The sequence below is a fragment of the Antechinus flavipes genome, chromosome 3 (genome assembly GCF_016432865.1).
Source record: "Antechinus flavipes isolate AdamAnt ecotype Samford, QLD, Australia chromosome 3, AdamAnt_v2, whole genome shotgun sequence".
NCBI lineage: Eukaryota > Metazoa > Chordata > Mammalia > Dasyuromorphia > Dasyuridae > Antechinus > Antechinus flavipes.
Genome location: NC_067400.1, coordinates 11652201 through 11679157, shown reverse-complemented (window position 1 = coordinate 11679157; position 26957 = coordinate 11652201). Strand labels below are relative to the sequence as shown.

The window sequence follows — 26957 nt, the reverse complement described above, 5'->3', positions numbered from 1 at the left end:
AGGAAGAAAGTAGGGAATGAAGGAGGGAGAAAGAGAGGAAGGGAGGAGAGAAAAAGGGAAGGAAGGAAGGAACAAAGGAAGAAGAGAGGGAAAGAGGGAGGGAAGGAAGTAGGGAAGGAAAAAAGGAAGAAGAGGAGGAAGAGAGGGAGGGAAGGAAAGAAGGAAGGAAGGAAGCAAGTAAGCAAGCAAGGAAGGCAGGCAGGAAGGAAAGATGAATTAAAGGAAGGAAAGAAATAAGGAAAGAGAGAGAGAGGAAAGACAAAGAGAAAGAACGAGAGCTAAAAGACTCAATTGCAGCATTCTTTCCTGATCTTGATGCTCCTGAATCCCTTCCTATTTTCCCTCCTCATATAACCCACTCTTAGATGGAAATCCACCTCAGTCCCAGCTCTCAGGCTGAGTTTAGTGAAAATATTTGTATTACCAGACGGAGGACTCATACCATCAAGGAGGAATGTCTCTGACAACAGGAACCTGTTCCTTTGCAAATGTTCACTGGTACGTCTCCTAAATTTGAAGAACCAGCATCACACAGAACAACAAAGAGATCCTTGTTAAAGCAAAAGTTCTAGGCTCTGACTTTTCCTTCTGCTTATGCTTAAGAATGCTGAATTAAGATTTATAGAAAATTCATGCTAACCAGCTTCCTCTTCACCTAGGACTTGCAAATAATCCCTTTTCATTTTGGCTTCAAGGGAATGAGATTTGAACAAGGTCATGTTGTAAGCTTTCCTTTCCAACCTATTTTTTAAGCTTCTGCTGAAGTTATCATCTTCATGTTCACCACTGATCATATAATACCACTGCAAAATAAAAATTCTTATATAGCTCCTTAGTATCTACTCAACAAAGTCCAAAATCTTTTACTGTTATTTGAGGTTTTTTATGATCTGCTTCTAGTTCTTTTCTCCAGACTTATCTTTGCAGTCCTCCTCCCCTTCTCCCACCTCCTCCTGCTACTTCAACTTCTTTCAAGCTTCTACTGTTCCCCAGACCTCCCCCTTGCACACTGTCACCAGTTCACAAAACTTTTACTCCAAAATCAGAGCACTTTGATTAAAGTGGTTTATAAAGAAGAGGAGAAAAACATAAAGTGGGCATGTTCTACCTACAGTCATTCATTTATGCTAAGTTAGTCACATTAAATGCTCCCCCATCCCACTCTATACCCCATCCCTAGTCAGACTAACCTAATTTCAGGGACAAATTATACAATATTTCCCAGTGAGACCACATAATACAAAAAGCTAATTTAGCAGTAATTTTGTCATAAAATTTTTCAATGTGGTTGTCACAACTCATGGCTGTCATTGCATTTACACAATATCACTTGTCAGCAGAAAATTCTGAAAAGTAAATGTAGGCTGGCAAAAAAAAAAAACCTAGTAAAAAGAATTGTGCAGTTCTGGAGGAGAGAAGAGAAAAGTATCACTTTTAGATTCCTGGGAACAACTAGGGGCTAATGACCTGCATTTAAGTCCCATTTTGGAGGATTGAATTTTTCAGGGTCTGAAGTAAGGATTCTGTGATGTTTAAATTGACTGTCATTCTATGATCTCTGGAATTACAGAATCAACTGAAAAAAAAAACTGATAGAATGAAATTTCTCAGTCCTTCAAATAGAGGGGTCTAAGTGTTATCTGTAATCCTCAACTTCTAAAATGGTGGCAAGTTAATATTTTTATTATTCATTCATTTTACTATTCCCCAGATGGAGGAAGAAAATAATTTTTCTATGTTGAACAGATGGAATGCTATGTCCATTTGTGGACAACACATTTTAGAAGGATCAGAAAGGGTGATCAAGATTGCCCCAGCATGATATGGTGGGAAAAGCTCTAAAGTTAGAGGATCTGGAAGTTCCAAATCTCTCCTCTGGCCTTTGCCACCTTTGTAATTTTGGGTAAGTCAAAACTTCCTACAGTATAAGCTATCTTACCTGTAATTAGAGAAGATTGAAATATGTGATCTCTGACATCTCTTCCAGGTCCAAATCTAAGATTCTGGCATATGTTCAGAGATTGCTCCAAATAACAGTTGCTGAAACTAGGGATATTTAGTCTGGAGAAAAAGGATGGTGGAAGAATATTCATAAGGAACTGGGAGTGTTTTTTTTTTTTAACTGCATGTATTTATATAACTGAGATTAATTTTTTTTTTTTAGGACAACCGGGCTAGCTTTCTGAGGGACCTTCAAATGGGTCTTGGTCTTAGTGGAGAAGTGAAGAAGACAGGACAGCCATCAAGAGATTCTTTATCTTTGAGTCTGTCCTCCAGCCTTCAGTCCTCTGTCTTCTCTATCTCCCAATCTGTCTCTCCCAGATCTCTTAGCTCTTATACTCTATTATAAGTACATCATCATAGTTGTCTATCTTGTAGAATAGGTGTCAACTTGTAGAACTATACTAAGTACTAAGTACATGTAAACTAGAGAATCATTATCTCAATTCCACCGAGTTAACATCTTGTTGTAGGATTAAATCAATCATACTGAACCTTAGATATACCTTTTCAGAGGTCCTGCCCTCTACAAGAGGGTAGAACTGCAGTACCAAAAAAAAAATCAGGATTAGGATCAATGTAGAAATTCTGAAGTCAGAATGGAGCAGTTTTAGCTCTCTCTGCTGCTTTCATGATGAAACAAGATACCAAAAAAGATATATAGTTAAAGTAGTCTTTAGGGGAAATATCATATCCTTTCAATCATATTTAACAATATATTATAAACTAAATATGAATTTTTAATAATCAGAGCATCAACAAACAAACATAAAGTAAGCCTAAAAGAGATGTTATTATCCTAAGTAACTTAATGGTTGGACATTAGTAAAAATAATCAATATAAAAACCAAAACATCCAATCACATGGTCACCTCAATAGAAGAAGAGAAGCTCTTTGACAAAGCACAACATTCTTTTTATGCTAAAAACATTACAAGATATAGGCATAGCGGGACCTTTTGTAATATAATTTAAAAAAAAATCTATCTAAAACCCAAAGCAAGCATCACATGCCACAGAGATTCACTAGAATCTCTTTCAATAAATACAAGAATGAGACAAGGACACCACTCTATTCAGTATTATTTGAAATATTTCTAGGAATAATAGCACTAGGCATAAGATGAGAAGGAATGAAAGGAATAAAAATGAATAAAGAGGAGATAAAACTATCCATGTTCAACAAAGATATGATGGTTTACTTGGAAACCCCCAGAGAATTAGCAAAAATATCAAGATAATTAATAGTTAAAGCAATGTTGGACATTATAGAATTAATCCTCAAAATTCAAAAATATTTTATATAATGATAACAAAACATAAGAAGCAATAAGAAAGGAAATCCCATTCTAAATAAATACAACATGAATAAAATATTTGGGCATGGCATTAATATCCCAAAACACACCAATGATTTGTATAGATTTAGTTACATAGTACTACTTTAAAAAATTTAAAGAACCTTAATAGCTGGAGGAATAAGTTTTCATGGATAGACCAATAAAAATGACAATAATAAAATGAATTTATACTTTTAATGGTATAATAATTGAATTACAGAAAGAATATGTTATAGAGCTTGAGAAAAATAATAATGATAAATAATAACAATAACAATAAGAATACAACAATAATAAAATAATAAAATCCATTTGAAAAATAAAGTATCTCAAATATTTGGGAAATTATGAAATGAAGTTAGGATAAAAATGGAATAGTAGTCATAGGCTTCAAACTATGTTATAAAGCAAAAGTGATCAAAACATCTTGTTTTGGACAAAAGGAAAGAGATCAGTGGAAAATACTGGACAAGAAATACATGACTCATTCTGAATCCATCACTATTCTATTAGATGAACAAGCTTCATCACTAGTCCACTGAAATCATTATTGATTAAGGGATTATAGTTTTTTGGGTTTGGGGGTGTTTGGTTTTTTTCTTAGTAAATTTACTTATTTTAATACACATTGTTTTATGAATCATGCTGGGAGAGAAAAATCAGAGCAAAATGGAAAAACCATAGGAAAGATTTTTTTTAAGCAGAAAAAAGAAGTAAACATAACATGTGTTAATTTACTTTCAGTCTCCTCAGATCTTTTTCTGGATGTAGATGGCATTTTCTCTTCAAAGTTTATTGGGATTGCCTTGGATTACTGAATCACTGAGAAGAACCATAGTTGATCATTGCACATTCTCACTGTTACTGTGTACAATATTACATATTCCTGGTTCTGCTTGTTTCACTCAGCATTAGTTCGTATAAATCTTTCCAGGCCTTTCTAAAATCAGCTTGGTCATCATTTTTTATAGAATAATAATATTCCATTACCTTTATACCCCACAGCTTATTTAGCCATTGCCTAATTGAGTGGGCTTACACTCCTTTTCCAATTCTTTGTTACCACAAAAAGAATCACTACCAATTTTTTTGGACATGTAAGTCCTTTGAATTAGAGTTTTAAAATTTTGTGTGTCTGTGTTTTTAACCACACATCTTGACAATGGGACCAATGTGTTTTCATAGTTAATCCTGAATCCCTTCTTGAAAGAAGGAAGATCATGGAACTAAATATTTTCCTTCCAGAGAATCTATAGACAAGGCTTGGATGCTTAAAGTGCCATTGATTTCAGCTACTGCTTACAGAAACTTGGGGACAATGTTAGAATTGTAAAAAAAAAAAAAGTCAAAGATCAACTAAACTTATCTCAAATCTTTGCTACAGTAAAATCTGGATTGTTTTTTCCCCCTAGGGTTACCTTAGTTTGGTCCTCTTAAGGAATGTGTTTTTTTTTTTTTAATTGTAATTAGGATTCATGGAGATATTATGAAATTGGAATTGCAAAAAGTATGACGTACTCATGTAATCACTGTTCCTGTATGTTCACCTCTTTCTGTGAACACAGACTATCATATGAAAAGAGTCCCTAAATGCCCTTCCTAAGGCCTACTTCTCCATTTGATGCCAAAGGACTAGACTTAGGGAACTTTCTTTTGTTGTCTTATACCAGGTACAGCCCTCATAGAGGGCTATGAGAGCAACAATTTAACATCTTGCTCTTTTCCTTGAGAGAAAAGATGACCAGGAAATGGCGAATGGAGGAATACAAGTGATCAAATGGAAACATCACCATCATTGCTAGCCCAGGGTTTAGATTAAAAGTTATCACATCTAGCTCTTTCCAAGATGACTTAAAATCGAGTTTCTCCTTCCTTTGCTTGCTAAGACCTGAACTGCTCACTGTTTTCTGTCTGTTTCCCCTGTTACAGTTGATAACATCAACCATTTAGGAGCTCTGTGAATGCGTCTCCTTCCAAGTAGCTCCAGGTGGGGTGATGCTATCAACTGTAACAAGAGTAACAAAGGAACCTCAGGGCCTGGACTCAGGTCTTGGCTTGTAAAGTGCCTACAGTTCAATCTCCAATTCTTCTCTATGTATTAATTAAACCTGTTCTTGTCTGTTCCTGAAATGTCACGAAGTACTTTTTAAAACATTTTTATTTCAAGTTTTGAGTTCCAAATCTATCCATCCCTCTCCCCCCATTCCCCTCCCTGAGACAACAGTAAGCAATCAGATATAGATTATATGTGTGCAATTGTGTAAAACATTTCCATACTAGTTGTTTTGTACAGGAAGACTCAAATAAAAAAAAAGAAAAAAAAAACATCCTGCTTCAGTCTGCATTCAAAAATTATCAGTTCTTTGAAGGCATTAGTCCTTTGGGTTGGTCTTGGATCATTAATGTGCTGAGAATAGCTAAGTCATTCACAATTCTTCACTGAATGATATTGTTATTACTGTGTAGAATCTTTTCCTGGCTCTATTCACTTCACTATACATCACTTTCTATAAGTCTTTCCAGGTTTTCCATAAATCACTTTTGCAAAAGTTAAAAAACAAACTTTTAGAGAAATTTTAGCTCTTTGAAGTGTAGCAGAAATATAAAATTGGTATTAAGAAGGAAGCAGAGAAGGATTTTAGGATGTACAGTTAGAAAAGCTCTTAAATCACTTGGTCTAAAACCCCTTATTTTATGGAGGATGAAACTCAAAGCAATTTTCATATGTGGAGTTTTTTGACAGAGATACTGGATGAGGTTTGCCATTTCTTTCTCCAGCACATTTTTGCAGATGAGGAAACTGAGGGAAACAGGGTGAGGTGACTTTTCCAGGGTCACACAGCTAGTAAATACCTCCAGTCAGATTTGAACTCAGGAAGATGTCTTCAACTACACCAGTATTCTATCCACTGTACCACCTAGCTGCTCCCTAAAACTGGAATACTATTTCAGGATATTATAGAGATGTTCCTTAGTTAAATAATGGTCAGACTCAATATCCCTTATAGTTTGTGATTGATCACTAAAGGAGAAAGAGTGGGAAAGGCAAAGATATAGGATTGATTTTCTCTGAATCACCTGTAATTTCTAAAGATTAAGTATTAAGCATGATGGGCTACACCCAGCTCTGCTAAAAAGTGCTACCTTGTCCTAGAAGAGAGCCAAGATTGGCTACCCCTTCCTGGAGTGACTGTGCCCTCTAAGAGATCCATTCCTCTCATGAATGGCTGTGTCCCTACCTCCAACTAATCTGACTATGACACTGTCCTTTTAGTTGTTCATCTTCATCTCCCCACCACATTCCCAGCTGAATTTGCCTTGGGTATAGTGTTGGCTACTCAATGTGGTGATAAATTTAAAAGGTGTAACTTAACCCTGGGAGAAAATAAGGGATCCTGTATCTCAGAATAAAGTTCTTAATTTTTTCCATTCAGGGTCTTCTCTTCTTAGGAACCCCAATCATCAGGCAGAAACTAGGGGACAATTACACATGAAAAGTTCATTTTTCTTAATGCTACATTCAAAAATTGACCTTATCTATCTCTTTTTAAAAGGGAAATCTTAGTTTCCCACAATTTCCAATTGTGGAATAGGAAAAGTTAATGTAAGATACAAGTAAGTAACAAGATAACATTTCTTATGTGGTTATTGAGTGCCAGGATCTGTTCTAAGTTCACAGTTAAGGTCAATGGTTTCATTTGGTAATCAAGCTTTCTGGGTCTGCAGAGTATTCACTATGAGATCAGTGAATGAAATATCCATAAAGCTGACTGAGAATATGCTCTCCCATCTCACATTTCTCTCAGAATTTTGCCAGGAATTCTTCTTTGCGATGATTTGTGACAGTCAAAGGACCATAAAGTCAAATATAATCTTGGGTAAACTTGGGCCAAGTGAAGCCTTATTGTCATTACAAGATATGGCAGGGGGACATCAAGTATTGGATGGTATTCCTTTATCAAGCAGAATATCAAATGCAATTCCCCACATATATACACACACACACGTGTGTGTGTGTATATATATATATATATATATATGTATATATGTATATGTATGTATATATAGATAAACATATATATACACATATACATACATAGACACATATACATGTGGAGAGGTACATAAACATGTGTGTTCATACGTATGTATATACACATATCTATACACACATGTTATGTACATGTAAGTGTATAAAACAGAAGAAATGAAAGCAATTGGCCTGAGTCTGTAGGTGACCTTGGAAATGGGGCCAAGGCTGACCATTTTTGACACAGTAAAAGGCATTTAAACGTGTGTGTGTGTATGTATGTGTGTCTTAGATTTCTTAGGCAGTCAGTCTGGTAAGATCTATAAAACCCTTTTCAGAATTAAGTTTTTAAATGTATAAAATATATAATGTAGAGGGCCGCAGATAGTGGGGGAACTCTGGGCATGGTAAAAGACCTTTCAACCCAGAGGGAACCTGCTGACAATGTTTGGTTTGGCTCCCCACTTCCCTTTGGTATTCTCACTCTTTCTGAGAAGTCAAAGAGGGCATGACCACTTGTTGAAACAAGGGATACTTACAGTAAAAAAAGGCATTTACATGTCAATAGCAGGGTGCTTATAGTTAGCACTTGCTCAGTGTGATGTGATGATGTAATGGTTCTCTAGTTGGCACATGCTCAGTGTGCTGTAATGATGTAATCATATTAAGGTATTTAAGGACTGAGAAGACTTGAAATAAGGACTCCATATTTGACCAGCCTCATGGTTCTCCTGCCTCCTTCACTCCTCCACTAAGACCAAGGCTGGTCCCCAGATCTACATTACAATATAAGATTAGAAAGGAAACACATTTTAATGAAATAAGCATAAATATATTTTAAGAGTTCAAAGATGATATATTATGAACTCTTGCTCTAACAGTAACATAGATAAGGGGAAGCTGGGTAGCACAATGGAAAGTGCCAGGCCTGGAGTCAGGAAGTCCTGAGTTCAAATCTGATCTCAGACACTTCCTAGCTGTGTGTGACTCTAGGCAAGTCACCCTGTTTGCCACAGTTTCCTTATGTGTAAAATGAGCTGGAGAACAAAAGAGGAAAACACTCTTATATCTTTGCCAAGAAAACACCAATGGGATCATAAAATGAGTGAAAAGACAGGACAACAAAAAATCGATACAGAACTAGAAGAAGGCAAAATCATAAATACAGGAAGAATTGACCAGTTATTTTCTACTGAAATGTCAGTCTGACACTGGAATCACTCCAAACCAGAAGAGGAAAAATACCAGCGTGCGCTCTCTCTCTCTCTTGTTTTCCTCTCCATCCTGTAAATTTGTGGGTAAAGAATAAAATCTAGGTTGTAGCTATCTTTGTATCTTCAGCCCTAATGCAGAGTTTTGGACAAATGAGCTAATTAATGAGTGTTTGTTAAATTAATAAATAAGTATAAGAATGAAGATCCAGGTTGGAAAAGGAGTAATGACTGTGAACCCTCATTGGCTAGCACTCACTACTTTCTTGGTAGGTGACTCTGGGCAAATTATTTAAATTATGTGTGCCTCAATTCATCTATAAAATCTACATTATCTATAAAATGGGTAGATTAGATTTGCTGACCTTGGAAGTAAGTCCTGTCTAGCACTAAATCTATGAACCTGTATCATCATATGACGACATACTGAACTTTTCTTATAAGTTCTGATGTTCCATCATTTTCAATCATATCCAACTCTTGCTGACCTCATTTGTGGTTTTCCTGGCAAATATATTGGAGTGGTTTGAGATTTCCTTCTCATTTTACAAATGAGGTCACTGAGGCAAATAGGGTGAAGTGACTTGCCCAAGATCACATAGCTAATAAGTGTCTGAGACTGGATTTGAGCTCAGAAAGCATTTTTCTGCCTCTAGATCCAGTGCTCTAGCCATTGTACCACTGCTCTGTCTTACAAGTTAAAAAGAGCTACAGTGAAAAGAATTGGGAATTATAATTCTATTAGTAATGGTACAACTATGGACAAATCATTAAGCCTCCCCTTGTCAACATTGTGAAATTGGATTAAATGTCATCTCAAGCTCCTTCTATCTGAAGATTTCTAAAATTTTTAGACAAATCAGGATTTGGAAGAGTGTCCCTACCCCTTTTCACCAAAACTGGAAGAAATGGTTCTATTTTGAAATGATAGAGCACCAAATCCAAAGGAAGAAAGCCATTTAAATTAAATCCATTCTAGCCTTCTAGGATTATGAAATATTATTTTCTATTGAGGGCATTTCCTATCTACCTTTTTTTCTTTATTTCGGTTTTTACTGGGAGACTACAAAGTTCCAATCTCCAAAGCGACAAGAAATGAAATATTCATCTGGTGATGGGAGATAGAGGCAGCGGTTTAGGAGGCTCCTTTTCTCACTTCTCCCAGATTTGAAAGCATTCTATTTTAAAGTGATTTACATTTGGAAAAGTAGGAAGGGAATTCATCCAAGGGAGCAAAGTAGCATCATAACCGAAATCTCTAAGGGATCTCAGAGCAAGGTACATTAGCCTGCCAACTAAGAGTATTTCCAGATCCCAAAGAAGTGTTGGAAAATGCTGAGTATTACAAGAGAGGCAAATGCTTAATAGATTCTTAGACATGCATTAGGGATATGACTCATCTATTGATCTAGAAGCCAGGAGCTGCCAATTCCGTCTCTGGGAATCTATTTGTTAACAAGGACTTTGACCGTTTCCATGAGATTTTTCTTCCTCCAATTATCTTCCTAGTTCAAATTTCAATGATTTTTTTTTTTCTCTTCTTCAAATTATCTTATGAGTTAAGTAGCTGGCTTGACTTAATTCTTTCTAAGCATGAGAGAGTTTATGCATCTAAGCTGTGTAAGGGAAAGAATGGCCTTTGTTGTTGTTGTTTTGTTTTGCTTTTTATTCTTTTTTCTTTATATTTGAGAGACTTAGCATTAAGCTTCATATCCTGTTGGTACTTCTGAGCTCTGTGTCTTGAAATAAATTTGGAGCAACATTTTTACACAGTGGAAAGAGCTGTGGGGGATTCAAGGAACCTGGGTTTAAATCCCAGCTTTCTCCCAGTGACTTGAAATCACAGATAAAGACCTCCCTGGGTCAGGGTTTCTTCATCCATAAAATGAGGGGCTTCCAGTACATGAAATAAAAAGTAACTGCCAAATCTAAATCCTATGAATTTTGTAAAAACTCTTTTCACTTTATTCTGCATAATTTTTCCTCTTTTACCCCTGTAGATTATTTCATTGTTTTCTTTATAGCCAAAGCATCTAGCACAGTGGGAATCTGGGCACTTAATAAATAATTTTTTAAGATTCAATCGAAAAGTTCCAGTACTTAGCACATTGCCTGGAACATAGTAGATACTTAATAAATGTTTATTGAACCTAATTGAAGAGTCAGATTGATCCAGTGGAAAAAAAGTTGATTTTGGAGGCAGGGATCTGGGTTTGGTGCCTTTTATGACTTCAGTTAAGTAACTCTGTGGGTCTCAGTTTCCTCATCTGAAAAAGTGAAGTACTTCTTTGGACTAGCTATTCTCCATGAGATTAGTGAAGATTAGTGAAGATAAATGTTCTTTTGGATAAAATCAGATAAAGTCAACATGGTGTTCAAGCTAAGTAGAGGATTGGGGGGCCAAGCAGTTTGGACTGACAAGAGCTGGCGATGGCATCAGTGATTTTCATTGTCATCAAAATATTCTTTTTCTCTTCTTAGGTGGTTTCTGCCCTCCATGGAGAGTTGTCTGTCATCATTGCAAGAGATTTGTCATTTCCTTGAGGTGGCACCTATGAGGGCAAATCACAGTCCAATCACCATTTTTCCTTGTTACTTGTTCTCCCATAATTCCTCCACATGATGGTCACCAACCTACTTTTGTGTGTGGTAAGGGTTATTTCTCTAATTCTTCTCCCATTCTATCTCACCCTCAATCAATGACTGACTGATGTCTTTTTCTGCCCATATGTTTATTTGGGGTCATCTTCCACAACACTATACAGTATGAGTAACTGTTTTAGGATTAATATGGAGTTCAGCAATCTTTGCTGTTTTGTGTTCTATTCTTAAGTATGGGTGAAGAGTCCATGTCTTCCCTCCCCATATTGAATTTGCAACAAGTCAACCAATAAGCAATTGAGTAATGCACTTCCTATATGCCAGGAAATAGAAATATATATATATATATATATATATATATATATATAAATAAATCAAAACAATCAAAACAGATCCTGACCATAAGGAGCTTATGTTCTGCAAGAAACATGTTAGATTGTGCTACTATAAACCAGTGCTGGATGTATGGGTGGAAGTTTGCAAAGCATTTTCTCTAATGTTAGAGAATGAAAGAGACAGATGGGTAGACATAGTGACAAAGACACCTAGAAACAGGGGAAGAGACAAAAACTGAGACATAGAGAGTTTGAGGTCTTTTTGCAAATCTAGTATGAAGACTGAGTAAACCATTGACACTCACTGTGTATGAGCGTAATTGTTAGGTCAATGAATAAGAGAAAACTTAATTAAACACCACGTTCTTTCAAATAATCCTCATATGACAAGGTCCTCAAATTCATGTAAAATAAGAGAGGGGATTGTAAGAACTGGGTTTTGTTTAGCTTTGAGAAGAGAAAACTCAGGTAGGGGCTGATAAAATTGTGATGTTGTACTTAAGGCCACAGCTTTGGAGCTGAGAAGAACCTCAGAGATCATTGATTCCATTTTACAGATGAAAAAAATTGAAACTGAGAGACTGAGGCTTAATACTAAGAGCAAGAGCAGAGATTTAAACTTAGATTTCATGACTCTTAGCTCAACACTCCATGACATTTAAATTACAGATTACATTTGTTTGGTTGAACTCCAGAACATACAAAAGGAACAGTAGGCATAAGTTCCCCATAAAGGGGTGGGGGGTACTTTGAAAGAAAATTGTAAAAGTAATTAGAAGTATCCAGAACTGAAATGAGCTGTCTCGGAAAGGAGAAGCTTCCTCTCTAATTAAAATTCTTCAAGGAAAGGCTAACTGACTACTTATCCCTGTGACAAAGAAGAGATTCTTGATTAGGCATGTCTTGGACTGCCTGAGCTTCTTCCATACATTGAGACTTTGTGATGCTGTTTCTCATCCTCCTGCTTAACAAAGGATAGCCAGGTCAGTGCTGAAGGTTGGAGTTTTTAAAACAAAACAAATAAATAAATAAAAACAATTTCCTTGATTGTCTCTTTATATATCCCAGCAAAAGGCCATTTTCCAGTATAGCAAGAGGAAAAAAAATCTCCTTTTCAATGTCTAAATTGCCATTAGAACCAACTAATCAGCCACTAATAGTCCAGCCATAGATTAGGAGGCTTCCTATTAGGGATTGAATAGAGTGTTGAATATTTTATTCAGTTGAACATTTCCAGGTCAGGGCCATAGATGGGAAATACTCTCCATTAGAGACATCATCTGTGCATAGGCTGAAAGACCTTGCAAACACTCACTTTGCCCTTTAGACAAATGCTGAGTACAGTAAAGCAGTTCTTTATTTTGTTTTGTTTCTCTTTTTCTTTTAATGAGGCACAGACTTGCCAAGAAGAATAAATTGGAAATGTTAGACTTCTCTCAGAAATCATCAGTGCAAGCTCTGTACTTGACAACTCAGATCACAGATTTTGGAACTTAACAGAATTAATTTTATAGTTAAGGAAATTGTAATGGTCCTTGATTGAAATAGATGTTTTATTTTTTAAGCTAAAGTTAGACTCTTTACGCATGGTCATCAAGTACTTTACTCCCTAATTTTGTCTAGAATAGAAAGAACTCTTTGTCTAGGAAGTTAAAATTTTCAGCAGCAAACTCAGACTTCTTGGATCACTTCAATTCCAATTTCCAAGGGAATTCAAAAGTACAGACAAGATTCATTTGGGTAATGAGGAGTGAGATATCTAATAACAAAGTTAATATATTTTAATGTTTAATAAAAGGGTCCCATTACGAGTCTCTATTGGATTACCTCTTTAAATGCTCTCCCTATGATCTTATAAACTGAATATCATCACATCTATATATTTGATAACCATCCCTCATTTGTTTGCTGAAAACAAGTCCCCTCTTAGATTACTAACTTCCCATTAAATAACTCCAATAGGTGAGTCAAGCACATGTCCAATATAGAATTCATTATTTTCCTCCTAAATTCATTCTTCCTCCAATTTTCCCCTTTTCTGTTGATGAGAGTACCATCCTTCCCATTACCACAATTAATAGTCTTGATAATCATTATACTGTATTCCTTCTCTCTAAACTCCAAATCCAATTTGATTCCAATTCCGATTAATTCTACTTCTACAGCATCTCCTGAATATACCACCTTCTTTTCTCTGAGTTCTCCTTACCTCATTTCCCTCAAGGTGCAGATTATGGGTTATTTTTTTCCAGAAAGCCTTTCTTGATGTTCTTTGTTGGTCACTGTTGGCTCTTTCCTCCAAGTATCACTTATATATTTACCTGTTCTGCTACTTTCCCTACAACATAATCTCCTCAAGGGCAAGTATTTTTGCCTTCTTTTTTTTATTTTTCCACATCCTACACAATGTTTTATTCATGGGTGACTCTTAATAAATTTGATTGGATTATTGGACATCTCAATATTCCTATTCAATCGCTTTCCTTCTAAGATCAGCCACAGAAAAATATAATCCTACAGAAAATATCAGATATGAAAAGTGTTTCACTTCTTTCTAATTTCCCTATGCTACATCCTTTTGCTATATTTTTCTATTATCATATAATCTAATTAGTACATCTTCTCCTCTAATGGCATCTTCCTCTCTAATGGCATCATTGAAGAGGGAAAAAGACTATCCATAAAGTTGTTTGTTATTTGAAATTAACTTGTGGCAGATGATTCAAACTAATTCTTTTAGTAAATATTTTTGGAACTGTAAAACTTGCATGACTATGCACATGTACAAATGACTTATGGCTTTTCTCTTAGTTGATGGTTCCCAGCCTCCATTGATATGCCACGGCAATGACTCATGATGTGGATGTAATTCTGAATTCTACAAGGCTGTGTCTGAAAAAAGATCCAGCAGTTCCTACCAAGGGGGAAAGAGTTTGAGGAGTCTGGAGAGGAGACTGTGTTACTTTTAGTTATACTAGCATTTACAAAGCACATACAATGGGCTAGATATTGGTTAGACAATGTAGTTGCATACTAAGGGCTGAATGGCTTAAGATGCTCATGGAAGGGTACCCATGACATTACACCCATGGTTGTCTTTAGGTAGTTATTTCCTAGGATCATGAATCTAGTTGCCTGAAACAAGAGAGAATAGAAGCTACCTGACCCAACTTCTTCATTTGATAGATGAAGAAACTGAGGCCCCCAAAGTTGAAGTGCTTTGCCCAATGCACTCAATCTAGGAAGTGTCAGAGCCAGGTTTCAAATCCAGATCATCCGCTTCCAGATTCAGCAGACTTCCTTGTGTACCGCACTGTTTTATTGTTATAGGAGAAGACTGTTTCTCTAGCAATGTTATCAAGTTTGACAAATGATCCTTCCTTCTTTCTCCCTCATTTTCTCTCCTCTGTATATGAAAAGTTGTGTGCAGGATGCCTTGCTGCATTTTCTCTCATTTCCCCCCAAAACAGCAAAATCTCCAGGCAGGAAGGGGGGGCGGGAAACAGTGGTTTTAGAAGCAGGGCATTTGGGGTTGAATGTAGGCTTGGTTATTCAATAGTTTTGTGACTTCAAAAAAGTCATTTAATCTTTCTGAGTCTCACCTTTCTCCTCAGTAAGATGAGGAGATTGGACCCAATATTTTCTAAGGTATCTCTAAGTTCTGCATCCTACAATCAGAATTGAAAATTTGTGAACATCCTTGGTTCTACTCTATATTTCTTGCTTTACTTATTTCAATTCTGCTGAGCCAGTTGCCCTTCCCAGTAAGAGCTCAGCCTCTCTGATCTCTTTGGGTGGCTAATTCAAGCATTAATTGATTTCAACCTCCTCTCCCTCTAATTGAAGGACTGGAAGCAGAATACCAACCTCCTCCGATGCCTTCCTTTGTTTGGGCAGAAATTGGACTTGAAGAACTCCACTTTACATGGCTGCTCTGTCCAGTTTCAACTCTGTGCAACAAGATACATACTAGGTACCCGAAGGTGTCCCATTTCCCACCTCATCCCTTTCCACCTTCAATTTCCCATCTCATTTCCTACTTTCTTTTATATGTGGATTGTATGTGGGATTGTAAACCATTGACAATTGGGGCTGTTTCTTTTTATTCATTGACTCTCCAGCACTTAGCACAGTGCTTGGCATATTGTAAATGATCAATAAATGTTTATTGGATTAGATTGGTGGCTGCTCCCAATAAAGGACATCATGAACTTAGTAATGGGAAAATCTGACAAATTAAGAACTTCACTTTCCAATGTATGATCATGTGAGGAGGTAACATTTAAAGGTCAATGCTATCTCATGGAAAGCATGCAGGCAGGGGACTCTGACTGCTGATGTTGCCCGAGACACTTAACCTTAACTGTAAAACAGGATGATGGAGCCTCTGAGGATTCTTCCCATTGTGCATCAATGATATCTTCGAACTCCAAATAAGTTACACATGAGGTAGATGAGGTGCATCCATCTAAAATGTAAACTACCTGAAGGTAGATTATTCCATTTCTGGAGTCTGTAGCACTAGCAGGTATAATCTTGTAATAGGAACTCTTAGTAATAATGATGATGATAGCTGCACAGCACATATGCTTACTATGTGTCTGGTACTGGGCTATGTACTTTATAATTATTATCTTTAGGAGTTAGGTGCTATTAGCACTCAAGTTTTCTGAGAAAACTGAGGTAAACAGAGATTAAGTGACTTGTTCAGATTCACACAGTTAATAATTTTCAGAGAAAGGATTCTAACTTAGTTGGCAAAGTCCAGACTTTTATTCATATGCCAGAAGCAATTTTCATAAGGGGAAGAGAGGAGGGAAGGGTTTAACATTTCTATATATCGAATACCAATTTCCTGAACTTTTATTTTTTTCCTGGCTGTTTTCCACATCCTCTCAGCTCTAGGTCCAGACATTTACAGATTCTGTTAAAAAAAAAATTCCCTAGGCTAAATTAGTTTGGGTCATTCAATGACCTTGCCTCTATCTCCTTGACACTTCCCTCTGCCCATCTACAGTAGACTCTTTCCCCATAATTCCCTTTCACCTTTACTCGTTTTCCTTCTCTATCCTATTACCTTTTATGTCTCCAGTGTTTCTCCTAGACTCCCTCCTCTGCTTGTCTCTCTGTTCTCTTTTCTTCTGCTTACAAAGTCTTTCTGTTATTTTACTAGGTTCCTGTTCCTATCTCAAGGTTTATATTTAAGAAAAGTCTTTAATGTTTTTCTAGTATTTGTATGTATGAGACATAGTTTTTTTTTTAATTTAATTTAAATATTTTAGGTACATGCTGTGCTTTGAAAGAAAGGAAGCCAAACTATAGAAAATTAAGTGTTTTGAAGGTAGCTGATGTAAGATAATAATAAAAATCATAGAAAAGCTTCCTAAAAAGTCACAGATTTTGACAACTTTTTTCCTTTAAATTCATCAGAATCTCTTTCAACTCCCTAAAGATGTCCTGGCTTATACTTTTAAAGCTGGACAGAACCTCATTGATCATAAGAAATCTTTTGAAAGGAGAAAGGTTAGGCTAGAAAAATCAGAGTTTTCTGAGTTATAATAATCAGAAAAAAATTAAATGCCTTTGGCCAAAGTTACCCACTAACTGAGAAGATAGCTAAAAAAAAAAAGTGGAAAAATTGAATCAAAGTTTCACCCCAGTTTAACCAACCAAGTCTCTGTAGGACAATGTAATTGAATCACTCTGCTTTAGCTGCTCCGCTTTCAGCAGAGTGCCTAAAAAAGGTCCAAAGCACCAACTGACTTCTCAGCAACAAAAGTTCCTTAAAGGAAAGGACCTGCTGCTAAAATCTTGGTCCTGGAAAAATTACTTCACATCAGAAATAAATAATGTTTTTTTGTTTTTGTTTTTTTAAATCAAAATAAAGGACACTAGAGAAGAAACATTCCCCTTTGTCTTACCAGTACATCCTAGATACACCACTGGCATTTTCCATCCATCCATGAATCTGATTCCTTCTGCATTCTCCCTGTCTCCCCAGCAGCATGTAAGCTCCTTGAGAGTAGGGGTTTTCTAACTATCTCCAGAAAGCATAGTGATTGTGAAGGGGGTGGTAGGGGGGACATAACATGGCAACTCCCAAACCCTCCTTCCAACTCTTTTGATGTCATCCCAGAATGTGACTATATCTGATGAGATTTTGACTTATAAAGATTATATGTCTATGATCAGGTCTCTTTATGACATATGAACACATATCTGATAAGGTCAAGAAAAGGAGAGCATGATTGGTTGAGAAAGCAAAGCTAGACACACCTCTGGAGACATTTCAGTAACTAACTTCTATTTGAGTGTCAGAATTTTAATTTAAGGCTTGTCTGTGAAAGAAATCCCTTCAAAGAGAGAAAGAAATGTCTCTTCCCCATCTCCTTCCCCATATCACTTTAAAGGTAGCTCCCGGGACAAAAGGAGACCTTGACTCCAGCAGGAGCAGACAAAATCTATTAGAAGTGACAGAATGCAGACAGGCAATCTGCAGCAGACAGTACAGAGAAGAGACTCACATTCAGTCTCTGACTGTAGAGACACATCTTTCAAACAGACAAGGCTACAAGGAGACAGTCACCCAAAAGAAGAATCACTTTTATGGAACATGACCTTTGGCTATGAAGAATCAAGTTCTCAAGAAAGACACCCTATAAGAAAGCTAGATCCTGGGAAAACAGACCCTGAGATGGACAGACTGGGAAAACAGAATGAGAACTGACTCTCTGATGGGCAAAAGGATTTCCTGCAAAAGTGATTTTCTTTTTCTACATATTAATCTTTTCTACATGTGCACTTCACTGCTTATTATGCTCTAAGTTTGAGCCCACTCTTGTCATAGATGCTGCTATTGTAGTTGAAAGAAAATGCAGCTCGAGGATGCAGAGAAAGGTTTGTAAGTATTTTGCCAGCTATTCATTTCAGAAAATGCCTTTGTTAAGAGCTAATTGGAATCTACTGTCCTGATTGTTAATGGAAGCATGCAAGGGGGCTCTTGAGTGACAATGTTAGGAAAACAAAACTACAAGGTCACCCTGGGACCTATTGGAAAAATACCAATTGATCAGTATGATTGGAACTTGGGGATTCAACCCAAAGAGGGTAATTCCTGAGGCAGTTAGGTAGTACAGTGGACAGAGTGATAGATCTAGGAAGGCCTGAGATCAAATCCCTTCTCAGACTTTCCTTATCTGCATGACCTTGAAGTTTACTCATCTATAAAATAGGAATAATAATAGAACCTCCTTCCCGGTTTTGTTGTGAGGATCCAGTAAGATAATGTATATAAAGAGCTTTGCAAGCCTTAAAACAGTATATAAATGCAATCCATTAAATGGTTACTATGTGCCAGGTACTGAGTAAAGCATTAGGAATATAAAGAAGCATGATAGGGATTCTAAGGTAGTCTTGTAGTAGAAATGATGTGGGGGAGAGGAAGAGCAAACTTTTGGTACCTCTCCCCAGCTTCCCCTCCCCCCCCCAAAAAAAAAAAATGGTTCCTGCTTTCAAGAAGCTTCCATTCTAATGGTGGAGACTGTATGTACACAAACCTGTTACATACAAAATATAGAGTAGACAGAGGGTGGGCTTAGAAGGCCAGGCAGTGATTGTCCATTACAATAGGGCTTTGTTGATCTGGTTATAGCAAAAGTTCTATGAAGAACATGTTTTGACCATAAAGATCCTGTTATATCCACCATATAAGAGTCACAGAAGGAGCATCTTGTTGCCTTTAAAATCAAGAAGCCAATGGGTTGAGCCAGAAGAGATACTGTTTACAATCCTTTGTCCTGCCACTAAAAATAGCCATTACCTTTCCACTGATGTAGCCAGTGACAGCTGGGAAGACCTGAATTCAAGGCCCAACACTGACACTTATCATGGAATCACAGATAAATCACTTAAACTTTCATGGCTCTGGACAATTCCCCAATGCCATAATTTTCGGAGAAAATGCCAGTCTACATTGGGAGAGGAAGTTCCTCATTGGGAAGTCATCACACAAAGGTCCATTCCCCATCCCCTAATCCCATTCTCTGTTTGCTATCTTTCTTAACTATTACACCCCCATTAGGAGTTTATAGAAGGATGGCTAACAACTTCCTCTGTCCCTGTTTGGAAGGATAGCACTGCTGGGCTTCTCTCGTCACAGATAATGAGAGGAAGGAGAGGGAAAAGTAGAAATTATGTTTTGTTTCAAGAAAACACGATTTCAGTCCTTACTGTGAACCTGGCCAAATTTCTAGCTTCTTTCCCTTTTTGTATAAAAGGACTTGGACCCTCAAGCTGCCTCCTTTTTCAGAGAATGGTTTCCAAAATGCTTCAGCACTGTTTACTTTAAGGTTAGGGGGAAGCTTATTTTGGTGAGGCAGCAAAATGAAGTAGCATTATCACAGGTTAGAAATGGGAGAGAGAAAGGGTCAACAATTGCTTCCCCTCCCCAAATTCCACCAGTATTCTACTGCCTAAGAACTCAGTGTTAAGTAAGATGGAAGCTCCACGAGGGCAGCAAACAAATCCTATCTGAACTCTGTATCTCCTCCAGGCTTATACAGCACATAATAGCTGTTTAATAAATGATTATTGAACGTTGGTGTGATCCTCCATTTTGATCTTGGGCTTTAGAGGTGGCAAGACGTCAGCTAATCCACGCTTTCATTTTACAGAAAATGAGCCAGAGGTCCCCAGATGTCAAATACCTTGGCAAGGTCCACACTGAGAGTAAGTAGCAAGGCTGGGATTCCAAAAATGACCTTTGACTACAAATCCAGCATTTCTCACCACCACCACCCCTGCGGGAAGAACATTCTCTACACCCTGGATTTAACTAAAATCTATCAATGACTCATTTGTTTTGGAGAATAAATTTGCTTGGAGAGACAATTTAGTCAATAAGATCCCTCCCTGCTAATAAAAAAAAACCCAATTTAAACAATTTCCAATTCACATTTTATAGCAATTATGAAAAAAAGAACGTGAAGTTCCACAGAACAAACAGATAATATGGTTTCGGATTATTTACCAACGGGAACAATGGTAATTTAGATGCACCCACCCCAGGGGAAGATGTAACTTCTCAGAAAATGAAGTTTTCTGCCTCTGTTAATGTGGCAAGTGGTTTTGACTAGGAGTTGGGGTGGGGGAGGGAAAGAGTGTTAAGAATACTCCATTTTGACTTAGTCCACAATTCAAGAAAATCTAAGAAGACCAGACTGGAGACGTATAACATTAGTCCTTTTTACTTTGTAACACAATGGAGTCTCTCGGGCTCTTTGCTTGCAAACCACTATATCATGGCATCCCAGTGTGTTAACTGCTAGACAGGTAGCAAAACAGGCCCCTTGGAAAGGCGTAATTAATTCATCCGTTGATCCGATAAGCGTTTGTTCAACCAACATTTGCATCCCAGCCATGTGTGGGATACAGAAGAAAGCAGTGTGCTGTAGAACAAGTCTGGCAGGGCCTCTTCATGATTCCTGTGCAGCAAGCAAATAATGGAGTGATTGTGGGAGCTCCCTCCGCCTTGACCCTAGAGTTGACCGAGAACTCCATGTAAAAGACTCCGGTTATCCAGCTGCAACCCTCCTCAAACAAAGATGGTGATGTCAGCTTTGGCATTCTGATCCGGTGAAAGGAAGCCGTTGTCCAGAAGCTCCCAAGAAGATAAATCACCCCCCTCCATTGGGTATTTACAAAGATGTCAGCAAAAAATACATGAACCTTCTCGCTAAAAAAGCCTTAGCCACATATGTGCAATAGAATAAGATGAATCCTTCTTTTGTATTTCCCACTGATTGTTTTGAAAATGTTCAGGAACAAAAGGGCCCTCGTTCCTGTGCTTTTGGTTTCCTCCAAAGATTGGACCAAGGAGAATATAGTCCCTTGGAGAATAATGTTGAATATGAAAATCTGACTCTAACTTTTTTCTCCTATGCTACGTCCTTTTGTATTTCTTTCTATTGCCACAAATGCCAATTAGTGTGTGGGCATCTTCTCTTTTGAAAAGGGGAAAGGCAAAGATCATCCTTCTGACAGTATCTGGGTCAGTCTTTTTTTTGAAAATCCCCATAGAGGTCCCTGGCACCTCCATCAGACTCTCTTTTTGCATGGAGCACAAAGCTTCTATCTGATTCCCCCCACTCCTTTTCCCCGTGTCCCAGTGCTCACTAACTACATCAATGTTTTCCTTTCTTTCCCTTTTTTTCCCCAATTCTACGCCAAACTTCCAAATAAATAACTAAGCCTTTCCCAATCACGTCCATTAAACAGGAATTCATTGGAGTCTTTAAACAAGTGCCTAATTGAAGATGTTTATCTTTGCCAAACGTACAGAACTCTGCCATCTCAAAGCGGGGGAAGAGGCAAAAGGTCTTAGGGACTTTGCGGTATTGATTTTATTCAATTTTGTAAGCTAAACCTTCTACTTTTATAAAAAGTGAAAAACAAAACCCACTTAAAACCTTACAGTTCTTGTGCATCGCGATGAGCATTTTTGGTTTGGGTTGGTTTGTTTATTTCCAGCAAAACACCCAGATTCCTATGTGGTTTGTTTGCCTTAGGGCATTTTAAGAATCCGAGGAATAGTAACTGGCAAACTGTGGTAGGAATACTATACCACAGAAATATGTTTATAAAGTTGGCAAGCAGATTTGTTTCTTGATGACAAGCTAACCACCGAGGAGCTAAGCTTTCCCCAATTAGAGAACCGAACAGTGGATTAAAACCACTAATGAGTTCTACGTGGAGTTCTACCTCTAAGTATTCCAAAGTGAGTTTTAGATTATTCTCACTGATCCTTACTACTCGCATACTACTGACCCAGAGTAAATATGATTTCCTACAACCCGCATTTTCTTATTGGAGTCAGAGGATCACGATTAACACCAATGCTTCACAATCTATATTCTTGATATCACGGAATTCAAGGGACTTAGGTTCAAATGCCAATTCTACCAGAGACATGCCCAAGAGTAAGCAAGAAAATAAGAATCTATTAATCACCTACTGGGTCTCGGACTATGACAGATGCTGGACAAAGTGACTCAGTTTTCTCCTCTATAAAATGAGTGTTGCATCCAGCCATTCTGGAGAGCAATTTGGAACTATGCTCAAAAAGTTATCAAGCTGTGCATACCCTTTGATCCAGCAGTGTTTCTACTGGGCTTATACCCCAAAGAGATACTAAAGAAAGGAAAGGGACCTGTATGTGCCAAAATGTTTGTGGCAGCCCTGTTTGTAGTGGCTAGAAGCTGGAAAATGAAAGGATGTCCATCAATTGGAGAATGGTTGAGTAAATTGTGGAATATGAACGTTATGGAATATTATTGTTCTGTAAGGAACGACCAGCAGGATGAATACAGAGAGGACTGGCGAGACTTACATGAACTGATGCTGAGTGAAATGAGCAGAACCAGGAGATCATTATATACCTCAACAATGATACTGTTTGAGGATGTATTCTGATGGAAGTGGACTTCTTTGATAAAGAGAGCCTTAATTGATCAAAGATGGGCAGAAGCAGCTACACCCAGAGAAAGAACACTGGAAATGAATATAAACTGCTTGCATTTATGTTTTTCCTCCGGTTATTTATACCTTCTGAATTCAATTCTCCCTGTGCAACAAGAAAACTGTTTGGTTCTGCACACATATATTGTATCTAGGATATACTGCAACCCATTCAACATGTAAAGGACTCTTGCCATCTTGGGGAAGGGGTGGAGGGAGGGAGGGGAAAAATCGGAACAGAAATGAATGCAAGGGATAATGCTATAAAAAATTACCCTGGCATGCGTTCTATCAATAAAAAATTATTTTAAAAAATAAAATAAAATAAAATGAGTGTTGGACAGATAACTTTCAAGGTGCCCATTAGCCCTAACTATCCTGCACCCCTTATGATGTGACTTGGGGGTCCCTAAGAAAATAGGCCTGGCAGGATTTTCCCTCTGCAATCATACATGTGAAATTATGCATATACAAAAAACCCTTATTATATGGGACAGTATGAAAACTGGCTTAATGTCCTCTCAAATCTGGGCAAAACTTCTCTCCTGCCTCATTTGTCCTAAGGGGAATTTCACACCCTCAACTCTGTGGCCAACATTTGTGGCTTCCAATGAGTTATTTCTAACCTACAGTTACACCATGGCCAAATTAGTTTCAGGAATGCCTGATTAAATGATTTCTAGATCCCCTTCTAGCTATAAAAGTCCTTGGAATATTAAAAGAGTTTTTTCCTCGGATGTTAGAATTTCCCTACAGGGAAGTCCAGCGATCTGTTCTGGGATCATATAATGGGTGATTCAACTGTGCAACCCAGCAGTAATCCTGGCTGTTTTTTATCTAGCATTATGCATCTGCCTCTAGCTAGAGAGTTCCAACTGTTATTTTCCTACTGTATTCCAAGTGGAACAATTTGATTTCTTCTCAATTCCTGAAAGTTCTCTCCTATTTCTCTGAACCCAGGAAATTCCATTATGTTTTTGTGGATTTTTTTGCATTTGGGAACTTTTTGCCTCTCATTTCCCTTCTTTGTCTCAAGGCTTCATTGTGATGTTATCAGTTTTAATGTTATGAGATCAACATAAAGATACTTAAAAGAGGTATTTATTATTATAGATTATGGATCCACTTTAGAATAAATAATAGGCTAAAGAATTAAGTTATTCCAGACATTGAAGTTTCTAAGGAAGTTTCTAATTCTAAGGAGTTCTATAAGAATTTCTTTACTCAGCCTAGAATTAGGAAGACTTGAGTTCAACTGAAGGCTATCATCTTCTCCATATGTGACCTCAGGCAAGCAACCTAGCTACTCTCAGCCTCAGTTTTCTCAGCTAAATTAGGGATAATAATAGCATCGAACTAATAGGGTTACTTTGAGGATCAGATGCCATAAGATTTGTTTTAACTTTGCAAAACTTAAAGTACCCTATACATGTGAGTTATTATGATTATGATGATGTATTTTTCCAATCAAATATTTTATCACATTTGGTAAAGTGGACAAATATGGGATGATGAAGAAAACAAACACATGAAATAATCATTAGGTAAAAAGTTGAAACTCCTTAGGTCAGAAGCCTGGTCATATTTGATCTGTTGTTTCTTAGGTGAAAGGTGCTTTCTACTGTTTAAGTTTAAAACCACCCAGAGGTATGAAGCCTCCCTGCAGCCCTTTCAGAACATAAATATGACTTATGGGCATTGTCTCCTAGTGAGAGAAACAACATAAATGTAAGTTGGCCCCCCAAGTCTTAGGGCAGTTCTCAGTATGGAAGCTAAAAGCTGTTCCAAGCCTTTTGAGACACGTATAAAGTAATTGTGGAAACCTGGAAGGATCAAAGGAGACCTTTTGGAGGAGGGGATTTTAAAAACTGTCTTGAAAGGAGGCTGTCCTGGAAGGAGACTAGATAGTGAGTCAGGCAGCCATTTATTTGGAGCCAAAGTTAGATAGAGTCCAAGCTTGGAGTCAGGAAGACTCATCTTTCTGAGTTCAACACTTAACCAATTGTTTGACACTGGGCAAGTCACTTCACCCTATTTGCCTCAATCTCCTTATCTGTAAAATGAGCTGGAGAAGGAAATAGCAAACCGCTCCAGTATCTTTGCCAAGAAAACCCCACTAAGAGTTGGACACAACTGAAAAAAAAAAGATTCAATAACAAAGAAAATGAATCAAAGAGACAGAGGTAAAGAAATAAAGTAGAGCTTTAGGAGTCAGTTGAGGCAACGCTGGAGAATATAGAATATGGAATCTTGTATAGAGGAATTAATAAGGATTTCAACTAGATTAGAATGGGAAGGGAGTGAAGAAGGGTATTAGGTCAAAAACCTGGAATGATAGGATAGCTAGGAACCAGCCTGGTAAGGACTTTAAATTGAAGGAAAAAAGGAATAAAAGAAGAAAAGCTTGTGCTTTAACCTAGAGGCAATTTGGAGATATGAAAGCTGCTCAAAAAGGGCAGTGATGTGGTCAGGTTTATAGTTTAGGAGAATAAATATGACAATATGGAAGATTAATTGGAAAGAGAGAAACTAGAGTGAGAAGACAAATGAGGAAATGCTGACAATTGAGGTAATAAGATCTTGACCTAGAGTGGTGGCCATGAGAGTTTGGAGAAGGGACTAAATCAAAAGCATGTTATGAAGTTACAGTTGGCCAAACTTGGAAACTGACTTGTTAAGGTGAGGGAAAGAGGAGAGATAAAGATGCCTTTGAACATGTGTCCCTGGGTAGCTGAAAGGATAGTGGGTCTTTCATGGAAACTACAATGTTTGTAAGAAGGGAGGTTTCAGGATATAAGGATAATGAATTCTTGATATGTATTCTATTGGAAATATATTTACAAGCTCTAATTGTAAAACAATTACTGATGGGAAATGTGGTATCCTAATCAAAATTCTGGTATATGCTGGTTTTAAGTCTCCAGGACTCTCCAGTCTTCCTCAATGAATACAATGTTTTATTTACAATTTTGTTCTCCTCCCCAACTCCTGCATTCAAACTTGGGGATTTCAACATATATATTGACACTTCCTCAAATAAACTAAATATTCATTTTGCAGCCTACTCACTTCCCATGAGATACTTCTGCGCCTTAATGATGATTTAAGTGATGGTTAATAAATATTTATTGACTGACTGACTGCTGCCTGATGAAAATGTATCTAAGGAGAGACTAGAATCAGATTTATAGCTATATGAGATATAGACCTAAAAGTGAGAATTAAAATCAACTGAGATGATTTTATTAGTTAGGGAAAGTATAGAGGGTTTCTGGTCCTAGAAAAAAGCCCTTGGGTATGTTATAGACCTAAGGAAGGATGGGGATATGAATGGTGATTCAGCAAAAGAGAGAAGGAGGCAGCCTGAAAAGCAGAGAAATGATTAGAACAAAATGGTGTCTTGAAAATTCAGGTAGGAATTCATCAATCAGATAATTAGTTCAGAGACTTTATTAACCTCCCAGTGATGCCTGGGCCAAGCACTGTGGTTGACATTGTGGACTCAAATACAATGAATGAAACAATCCCAACTCCAAAGGAACTTACAAACTAATGAGTATTGAAGAAATGGAAGAAGCTATGATCATCAATGTCAAGAGATGAAGAATAGTGGGGATAGAAAAATGACTACTGGATTAACAATTGAGGCATCTCTGGCAGTCTTTAGTTTATGAGGAACCAAAAGAATAGAACAGAATAAAGGATCAAACGATGAGGGAAGAATTGACGTTGAGAGACATATATATGAAGTATAGGTTAAGTATTTAGTATAAATTTATACTTATGTGAAAGGCTAAGAATACAAATAGAAGCAAATACGTTCTTGTTATCAGGAAACCGACATTTTAGTAAAGGAAGACAACACATAAAGTAATGCTCGGGAATGTTGGGAGCATATTGCAGGGAGTGCTGTGATTTCTGGTCC

General features: G+C 37.3%; 1 long non-coding RNA gene across 1 annotated transcript in view; it reads left to right on the top strand.

Moving 5' to 3' along the window:
* The window catches only part of LOC127558396 (uncharacterized), a 44484-nt gene extending 28772 nt beyond the window's left edge, over positions 1-15712 (top strand). Inside the window, exons 2-4 of the long non-coding RNA XR_007952799.1 lie at positions 1747-1903; positions 11064-11231; positions 15365-15712. This is a non-coding gene — a long non-coding RNA (uncharacterized LOC127558396). The remainder of the gene's footprint in view (positions 1-1746; positions 1904-11063; positions 11232-15364) is intronic.
* The last annotated feature ends 11245 nt before the right edge of the window (positions 15713-26957 follow it).